Below are 9,388 nucleotides of genomic sequence, written 5' to 3' on the forward strand. Positions count from 1 at the left end.
TTTATTCAGGTATACATCTAGAATTATTAAATTTATATTGTTTTTCTTCTCTTTTTTAGTTAAGTTACCTTTATTTTTCTTTCATTTATGGTTACCAAGGGCTCATGTTGAAGCCCCTTCTTCTGGTTCTATAATTTTAGCAGGGGTTATGTTGAAATTAGGAGGGTATGGTCTTATCCGTGTACTTTATTTATTTAAGGATTTGGTTTTTCTTTATCCTTATTTCTTTATTTCAGTTAGAATCTTGGGAGCTTTATATGTAAGATTTTTTTGTTTATTACAGTCTGATTTAAGGGTTTTGGTGGCTTATTCATATAGGTTTAGTAATTAGTGGAATTTTCACTTGTAGTTATTATGGATATATAGGTTCTTTGTGTTTAATAATTAGTTATGGATTAATTTCATCTGGTTTATTCTATTCTGTTGGTTGTTTATTTGATCGTTTTAGTTCAAAGAGTTTATTTTTGATGAGGGGTATAATTAATTATTGTCCTTCTTTAATAATATATTTTTTTTTAATTGTAAGAAATATATCTTGTCCTCCTAGACTTAATTTAATTTCAGAGGTTTTTATTTGTTTCAGACTATTAATGTGACATTCAGCAACTTTGGTTTATATCTTTTTTTCATTATTTCTTTCTGCTTGTGCCAAAATTTGTTTATTTAGATTTATATCTCATGGTGGTTATTCTAATTTATTTATAAATATATATTCTGGTTTAGTTTGTAAATATTATGTTATTTTTTTACATATTTTTCCTGTTTATATATTTATTTTTAGTGTGAACTATTTTATTTAATTAAATTAGTTTAATAAGAAATTTCAATTTGTGATATTGAAGATTCATTATAATTTAATAATGTTATTTGTTTTAAATGTTTTTTTTTTCTTATTTCTGTTGTTTTTTTTTAGGTATATATTTTCATATATTAAATTTATCTTTAATCTCAACTCATAATTTTTTTAGTTCCAATTCTTGTATTTACAGATTCATTTTTTTATTTGATTGATTAAGATTAATTTTTTATCAGTTGTCTTTATAATTTCTGGGTGTGTCTTTTTGTATAGTTTAGGTTATATAAAGGGAGACAATTTTATTATTCGGTTTTATTTTTTAGTCTTTATGTTTGTTTTAAGAATATTTTTCTTAATTATTATACCTGATATTATTTGTTTGATATTAGGTTGAGATGATTTAGGATTAGTCTCTTATTGTTTGGTTATTTATTATCAAAATTTAAAAAGTTTAAGTTCAGGTTATTTAACTTTATTGATTAATTGTTCTGGTGATATATTTTTAATTTTATGTATTTGTTGTAGCTTTAATTATGGTTGTTGACATTATATATATTTTTTCTTTTAATACATTAAACTACTATATATTTATTTTTTGGATTTTATCTTGTTTAACTAGGAGAGCTCAATTTCCTTTTTCTAGTTGGCTACCTGCTGCTATAGCAGCACCAACACCAGTTTCTTCTTTAGTTCATTCATCAACTCTTGTAACTGCAGGTGTATATTTATTAATTCGTTTTAATAAATTTATTTCTATTGAGTTGAATTTTATTTTGTTAAATTTGAGTTTGTTGACTATTTTACTTTCTGGTATAGGGGCATTATATGAAAATGACTTAAAAAAATTATTGCTTTTTCTACTATAGGTCAACTTAGATTTATAATTTTCTCAATTTTAATAGGTTCTCATTATTTGAGATTTTTATTAATTCATGCTGTTTTTAAGTCTTTACTGTTTTTATGTTCTGGAATTTTTATTAGAGGATTTTTAGGTATACAGGATATTCGGTATATAGGTAATTTAGGATTTCAAAGTCCTTTAATTGGATCAAGTTTTTTTAATTTCTTTATTTAGATTATGTGGTTTACCCTTTTATTCAGGTTTTTTTTTCAAGGGATTTTATTGTTGAAATAGTAATTTTAACTGAAGTCAATTTAATTTATTTTATTTAATTTTTTTTATCAATTTACTTAACTTTGATTTATTCTTTACAATTATTTTTTTTTATTTATATATAAATGGGGTTAAAATGAATTTATTTAATTTCAATAATGATTTTTATATAAATACTTCTTGTTTGATTCTTTTAATTTTATCTATTTTTTGGATCAAGACTTTTTTGGTTACTAAATCTAATCTATATCAATGTTTTTGATGAGATTTATAAATATTTGATTTTATTTTTTTTGTCTCTTTTTTTATTCAAACTGCTATCTTTTCTTTATTTGATAAAAATATTTATAATTTTTTAGGGTTTCTCATAGGGCGAATGTAATTTTCACCTTTTTTTCTTCTAAATTTATTGTAAGCAAGTTTTTTAATTTAAGACACTCAATTTTTTTAGTTACAGATTTAGGTTGGACAGAGTACTTGGTTTCTTTAAATTTAATTAATAAATTACGTTTCATGAACATTTATTTAAATAAATTTTTATTAAATCCATTTAAGGTTTATTTGATGTTTTTTATTTTAATATTATTTTTAATAATAATTATATATTTAAGTAGTTTGAATTTAAAGTTTAACATTGAAAATGTTTAGATGTATTTTAATACCTTAAATAAGTTTAAGAAAATATTTTTTTCTAATTATAGAAAATAATTTGTTTTTATTAAACTACATAAACAAGGAATCGACATATTAATGTCTTTAAGATAGTTAGCAGCTTCTTAACTATTATTCCTTTTAACTAGATTTTTAATCATTTTTTCATTAACAGTGAAATGCTTCTTTCTAGCTTTAGTTAAAGTATGGAGATTTATCTCTTAAATTAAGTCGAAATTAACTGTAGTTTTACTTCTTTACTATTTTAAGAGAAACAAGTTTGTACCTTTGAATTGCAATTTAAATGTTATAATTAACTATTCTCCCCTTTATTTAGATCATTCAATAATTCCGTTTATTCATTCGTGGTAAAGACCATATAGAATTAATATACAAATTAGTATACTTAATGTAAATCATTTTTTTACTGTTATTAATTTTACAGAGATGAAAATTGGGAGTATAATAGCTACTTCAATATCAAATATAATAAAAATAATAGCAATTATAAAGAAGTGAATAGAAAATGAAATTCGTGACGAGGAAAAGTTTGAGAAACCACATTCAAGTGGGGAAGATTTATTAATATCTATAATTGATTTTTTAGAAATTAAAAATGACGTTGATATTAATAAAATTGATAAAAATAGAATTATTAAAAGAATTATAAATATTCTTATTTTTTCTTTAAATATTAAACTTTTTAATTGGAAGTTAAATATACTTTTTATACTAAAGAAAAACTTATTTCATCAATATAAAATAATATAAAGAAATAATCAAATTACGTCTACAAAATGTCAGTATCAGGCTGAAAGTTCAAATCTAAGATGATTAATATAATAAGATTTTATTATTATAATTCTTTCTAAGGCTGTTAAAATAAAAATTGTACATATAATTACGTGGATTCCATGGAATCCAGTTGTTAAAAAAATATATGAACCAAAAATTGAGTCTGAAATTGTGAATGGTGCATTCTTATATTCTCACCATTGAAGAATAGAAAAGTATAACCCTATTGTGATAGTAATAATCATTCTTTTAATTGTTTGGTTTAATTTTTTTCTTGAAAGAGAATGATGGGCCCATGTGATTGAAGCTCCAGAACTTACTAAAATAATAGTATTAAGAAGGGGGATTTCTATTGGATTAAATGGGGTTACTCCCTTAGGGGGTCATTTTATTCCAATTTCAATACTAGGGGCAAGTCTAGAGTGTATAAATCTTCAGAAGAATGATAGGAAAAATATAATTTCTGATAAAATAAATATAATTATTCCTATTTTAATTATTTCTTTGACAATTTTTGTATGGTCACCTTTAATTGAAGATTCTTGTTTTACATCACGTCATCATTGAGTTAGGTTAATTGTTATAGTTAATCTAGATGAATAAAATAATATAGGTTTTTCATTTATTAAATTAATAAATCCAATTAAAATAGTTAACATTGAAAATGAAACTAGAATAGGTCAAGGTCTTTTAGTTACTAAATGAAACGGATGATTTTTTTTCATATGGTACTTCTGAAGAATACATGGTTATTAGAATAGAAAATACGTAAGCTTGAATTAGGGCAACTGAAATTTCAAATAATATTAAAAAAAAATTGGATTAATCCAATTAATATAATAGTTTTTATTCCATTGATATTACCTAATAGAGTTATTAATAAATGACCTGTAATTATATTAGCGGAAAGTCTTACACTTAATGAAATTGGTCGAATTAAATTTCTAATTGATTCAACTATAATTATAAATGGGGCTATTGTGGGGGGGGGGGGGGTTCTTACAGGCAAAAGATGACTAAATATGAGGTTGGTGAAGTTTAATCATCTATATGTCATTAAAGAAATTCAAATGAGTAATCCAATTGCAATTGATACTGAAAGGTGTCTAGTAGGAGTAAATGTATATGGTGAGATTCCTATTAAGTTAATAGTTAAGATAAAGATAAAAATTGTTTGTAAGTTTAATATAGATTGCTTATTAAAATAGATAAATGTATTTCTTTTATAGTGAATTTTCTTAAAATTAATTTAGTTATAGAATTTCGAGATTCTGATATTCAGAATTTATATAGATAGTAAAATTAATATTAAAGAAATTCAGTTTGTTCATAATGGAGAAGGTGTTCTGGGGTCAAAAGATGAAAATAGATTTCTTATTATTTTTTTTTCAAAAAAAAAGTTTAATTAAATTAATTTTAGTGTAAAATTAGTTACAAATAAGATTGTTATTCATCTGCATGGGGATATTTGTGGAATAAAGAAATACCAATGGAGTAATTTTAATTTGACAAATTAAGGGTTTAATTTAAACTAAATTCTCCCATTAAGAGTATTCTTTAGTTTACTATAAATTGGTTTAAGAAACCATTACTTAATTTCAGTCACTTAATGACCAATTTACTTTATTCATTTAACACATTTTTCTAGTTTAATAGATTCAAGTATAATGGGTATAAATCTATGATTTGTTCCACAGATTTCGGAGCATTGGCCAGTGAATAATCCGGGTTTTTTAATTAATATTCTTGATTGATTTAGTCGTCCTGGGATTGCATCTATTTTTACTCCTAAACTAGGGATTGTTCAGGAATGTAATACATCAGAGGATGAAAAAATTATTCGTAGTTGGGTAAGGAAGGGGGCTTTTATTCGATTATCAACTTCAATTAGTCGTAAGTCACTAATTTTAGAATATTTTATGTAGGAATCAAATTCTTTTTTCAGCTTATCAGAATATTCATAAGATCAGTATCATTGATGACCTATAGATTTAATTGAAATTGTTGGATTAATTAGTTCTTCTATAGAATATTAAATTTTAAGTGAAGGAATTGCAACAAAGAAAAGAATAATTGTGGGTAGGATAGTTCATCAAGTTTCAATAACTTGATTTCCATTAATATTCAAATCAATAAGTTTATTAAAAATTAGTGAATTTAATAAAAATACAATTATGGTTGTAATTGAAATAATAATAATAGATATGGTGTGGTCATGAAAAAAAGTTAGTTGTTCTATAGTGGGGCTATAGGCGTCAGGCAGATAGAATTTAGTTCATGAAATTTCTAAAAGAAATTTATGGTTTCATGAATGAATTTTAAATTCATTACACTATTCTGCCATATTAGAATTTAACTAATACGGGAATTTCATTAAAGGAGTGCTCTCTAGGGGGTAAGTTTATTTTTCATTCAATTGACTGAGGTTGGTTGGTTTTAAACACTATTTTTCGTTTAAATCTTAATCTTTTTCATATAATGAATATTAATATTAAAATTCTAATCAAGGAAATAAATGAACCCATAGAAGAAAAAAGGTTTCACAGGGTGTATATATCTGGATAGTCGGAGTATCGTCGTGGTATTCCAGTTAATCCTAAAAAATGTTGGGGGAGGAATGTTAAATTTACTCCTAGAAATATAGAACAAAATTGAATTTTTAGTCATTTATTATTTATATTTCTACCTGTAAATAAAGGAAATCAATGGATAAATCTAGCGATAATAGTGAATACTGCTCCTATAGTGAACGTAGTGAAAATGAGCCACTACATAATAGGTATCATGTAAGATAATATCAATTGAGGAATTTGATAATATTACACCCGTTAATCCTCCAATAGTAAAAAGTAAAATGAATCCTAATGATCAAATTATTTGAGGGGAAAAGTTCATTTTGGAACCATAAATCGTTGCGATTCAGCTAAAAATTTTAATTCCAGTGGGGACTGCAATAATTATAGTAGCTGATGTAAAATAGGCTCGGGTATCAATATCTATACCTACAGTAAATATATGGTGAGCTCAAACAATAAAACCTAAAATTCCAATTGCAATTATTGCATAGATTATTCCAATAGATCCGAAAGTTTCTTTTTTTCCTCTTTCTTGTATAACAATATGAGAAATTAATCCAAATCCTGGAAGAATAAGGATGTAAACTTCTGGGTGACCGAAGAATCAGAATAAATGTTGGTAAAGGATTGGGTCTCCACCCCCGGTGGGGTCGAAAAAGCATGTATTTAGATTTCGGTCAGTTAATAGTATAGTAATTGCTCCTGCTAGAACGGGAAGGGATAAAAGGAGTAAAATAGCTGTAATTAATACAGATCAACAGAATAGGGGCAACTTTTCTATTGAAATATTTTTTGATCGTATATTAATAATTGTTGAAATGGAATTAATTGCACCTATAATTGATCTAACCCCTGCAATGTGAAGAGAGAAAATGGTTAAATCTACAGATGGACTGGAATGGAATGTCACTCTAGAAAGGGGGGGATAAACGGTTCAACCGGTTTCAGAGCCAGTCCCAGTGAGAGATCTTGATATTAATAAGATTAGAGATGGGGGTAAAAGTCAAAATCTTATATTATTTATTCGTGGGAAGGCTATGTCTGGTGCACCAATTATTAAGGGTACTAATCAATGACCAAAACTTCCAATTAGAATTGGTATAACTATAAAGAAAATTATGATGAAAGCATGCGATGTAATTAAAACATTATAGATTTAATCATTTTTAATTAGGGATCCTGGTTGGGTTAATTCTGATCGGATAATAAATAAATAAATAAATAAATAAATAAATAAATAAATAAATAAATAATAATTATACTTCTTATGGTTCCTACAAATTCTGATCAAATACCTAGAATGAAGTGAAGGGTTCCAATGTCTTTATGATTAGTAGATATTAGCCATTTTTTCATTAACTAAAATCTAAATAGGGTGTCTGATTTAGGTAATAAATTGTGAATTTATTTAAGGGCTAACTTCCTCCTATTAAACTAATCTATGGCTTAAACCTAAGGAATATTTTCAACTTTGAAGGTTAATAGTTTAGTTAACTTAAATCCTTTCGGTTTTACTAAACCTTATATTCAAAGATGATTTTAAATTGCAAATTTAAAGGTGAATATGTTTTCTAAGGGATTTATATTCAAAAAATTAACATTATAGGGAATACTATTAAATTTAGAATAGAAAAAGATTTAGCTGTATTGGTTTTAAAATTTTCCTTTTTAAAAGAATAATAATTGTTTATACAGAAAGAATTGATTTGAATGTACATAAATATTGAGATTATGGAGGTTAAAATTATAATTCTGGGGAGAATTATAAGGGTTTTAACTAATTCATTTAAAATTATTCATTTTGGGAAGAATCCTAAAAGAGGGGGGGAGACCTCTTAGGGATAACATATTTAGATTTATGGTTATTTTGGTTTTTAAGGGTAAAAAATTCAATTGATTTAAATAATTTAAATTATTTAATTTAAATAGTCTTATTAATTTAAAATTTAATAAAATAGAAAAAATTAAGAAGGAAAGTATAATTTTTTTTCTAATCAGAAAAGCTGAGGATATTCAAGGTAAATTGAAAATTGAAGAATATGCTATTATTTTTTTAAAATTAAATTGATTTAATCCTCTTAATCTTCCGATAATAAGAGTAATTAATAGGGGGATTATTAATATTTAAAATCTAATTAATTTATTAATTAAAATTATTGGGGGAATTTTAATTAACATTGTTAATAATAGACATTTCATTCAGGGTAATTTACTTATAATTTCTGGTTTTCAAATATGGAACGGGGGTATTCCAATTTTTAGTATCAGACTTAATAACGTAAGGGGGTTATTAATAGATATTTCATTTATTCTATTAATGATAATGGAAAAAATTAATAGGTAAGATGAAATTCTTTGGATAATAAAATATTTTATTGATTGATCACTAATTTTATTTTTTGATATCAGGGGGATAAATATAAAAAGTGAAATTTCTATAATAATTCATATTGAAAATCAGTTATTTATTCTAAGAGAAATGAAAGAGGATACAAAAATTATTTAAATAAAAATTATTTCAGATATATTTAATTCAATTAGAAAGAGATTAATATCATAATTGAGTTATGGGCCCAATAGCTTATAGTTTAGCTTATCTTTCTATAAAATGTTGTAATAGCATAAACAATCTTGATTTCTTAGGTTTTAGTTCATTCTAATTTTTATAAAATTAAGAAGAGTAAATCTTTTTAATTACAAAGTGCCCTTTTTTTCTTTTTTAAATTAAATGGTTTTATGGTTTAAAAAAAATTATTCTAATAATTGGTTGAAAAATTAAATTTTAATTTTTTTTTTCCAAAAAATGTGACATTTTTTCCAAAAAATGTGACAAAACGTATCAAATGTTCATTTCATTCCATTTTACCTTTCATTATTTGTATAATTATTATATTTCACTTAATCTTTTTACATGAAAAAGGGTCAGCTAACCCTCCAGGGTTACCCAATAAAGTTTATAAAATTAGATTTCATCCCTACTTTACTATTAAAGATATCTTTGGGTTTATAATTATAATATTATTTTTTTTCTCAATAATATAAGAACCCCCTTCCTATTTAATGACCCTGAAAACTTCATACCCTATAGTTACACCTCCTCACATCCAACCAGAGTGATATTTTCTATTTGCTTATGCAATTCTACGGACTATCCCTAACAAATTAGGGGGGGGTTGTAGCCCTTTTCCTCTCTATTATAATTATTATAACTTCACCATTTACTTCAAGTCTTAAATTTAAAAGTTCAAGCATATACCCAATTAAGAAAGTTTTATTTATTATATTTTGTATAACATTTATTTTATTAACTTGAGTTGGTGCTAAACCAGTTGAAACCCCATTCATTTTTATTGGTCAATTATTAACACTTATTTATTTTATATTTTTCTTAATTAACCCAATTTTATACAAATTGAATGAGTAGTTGAATCAAATGTATATCTTGAAAATATACCT

General features: G+C 24.6%; 1 pseudogene; it reads right to left on the reverse strand.

The window, feature by feature from the left end:
• Nucleotides 1-4,983: 4,983 nt before the first annotated feature.
• LOC120354563 lies at nucleotides 4,984-5,881 on the reverse strand (annotated as a pseudogene).
• Between the last annotated feature and the right edge of the window lie 3,507 nt (nucleotides 5,882-9,388).

Source organism: Nilaparvata lugens, chromosome X, assembly GCF_014356525.2.
Source record: "Nilaparvata lugens isolate BPH chromosome X, ASM1435652v1, whole genome shotgun sequence".
Lineage (NCBI taxonomy): Eukaryota > Metazoa > Arthropoda > Insecta > Hemiptera > Delphacidae > Nilaparvata > Nilaparvata lugens.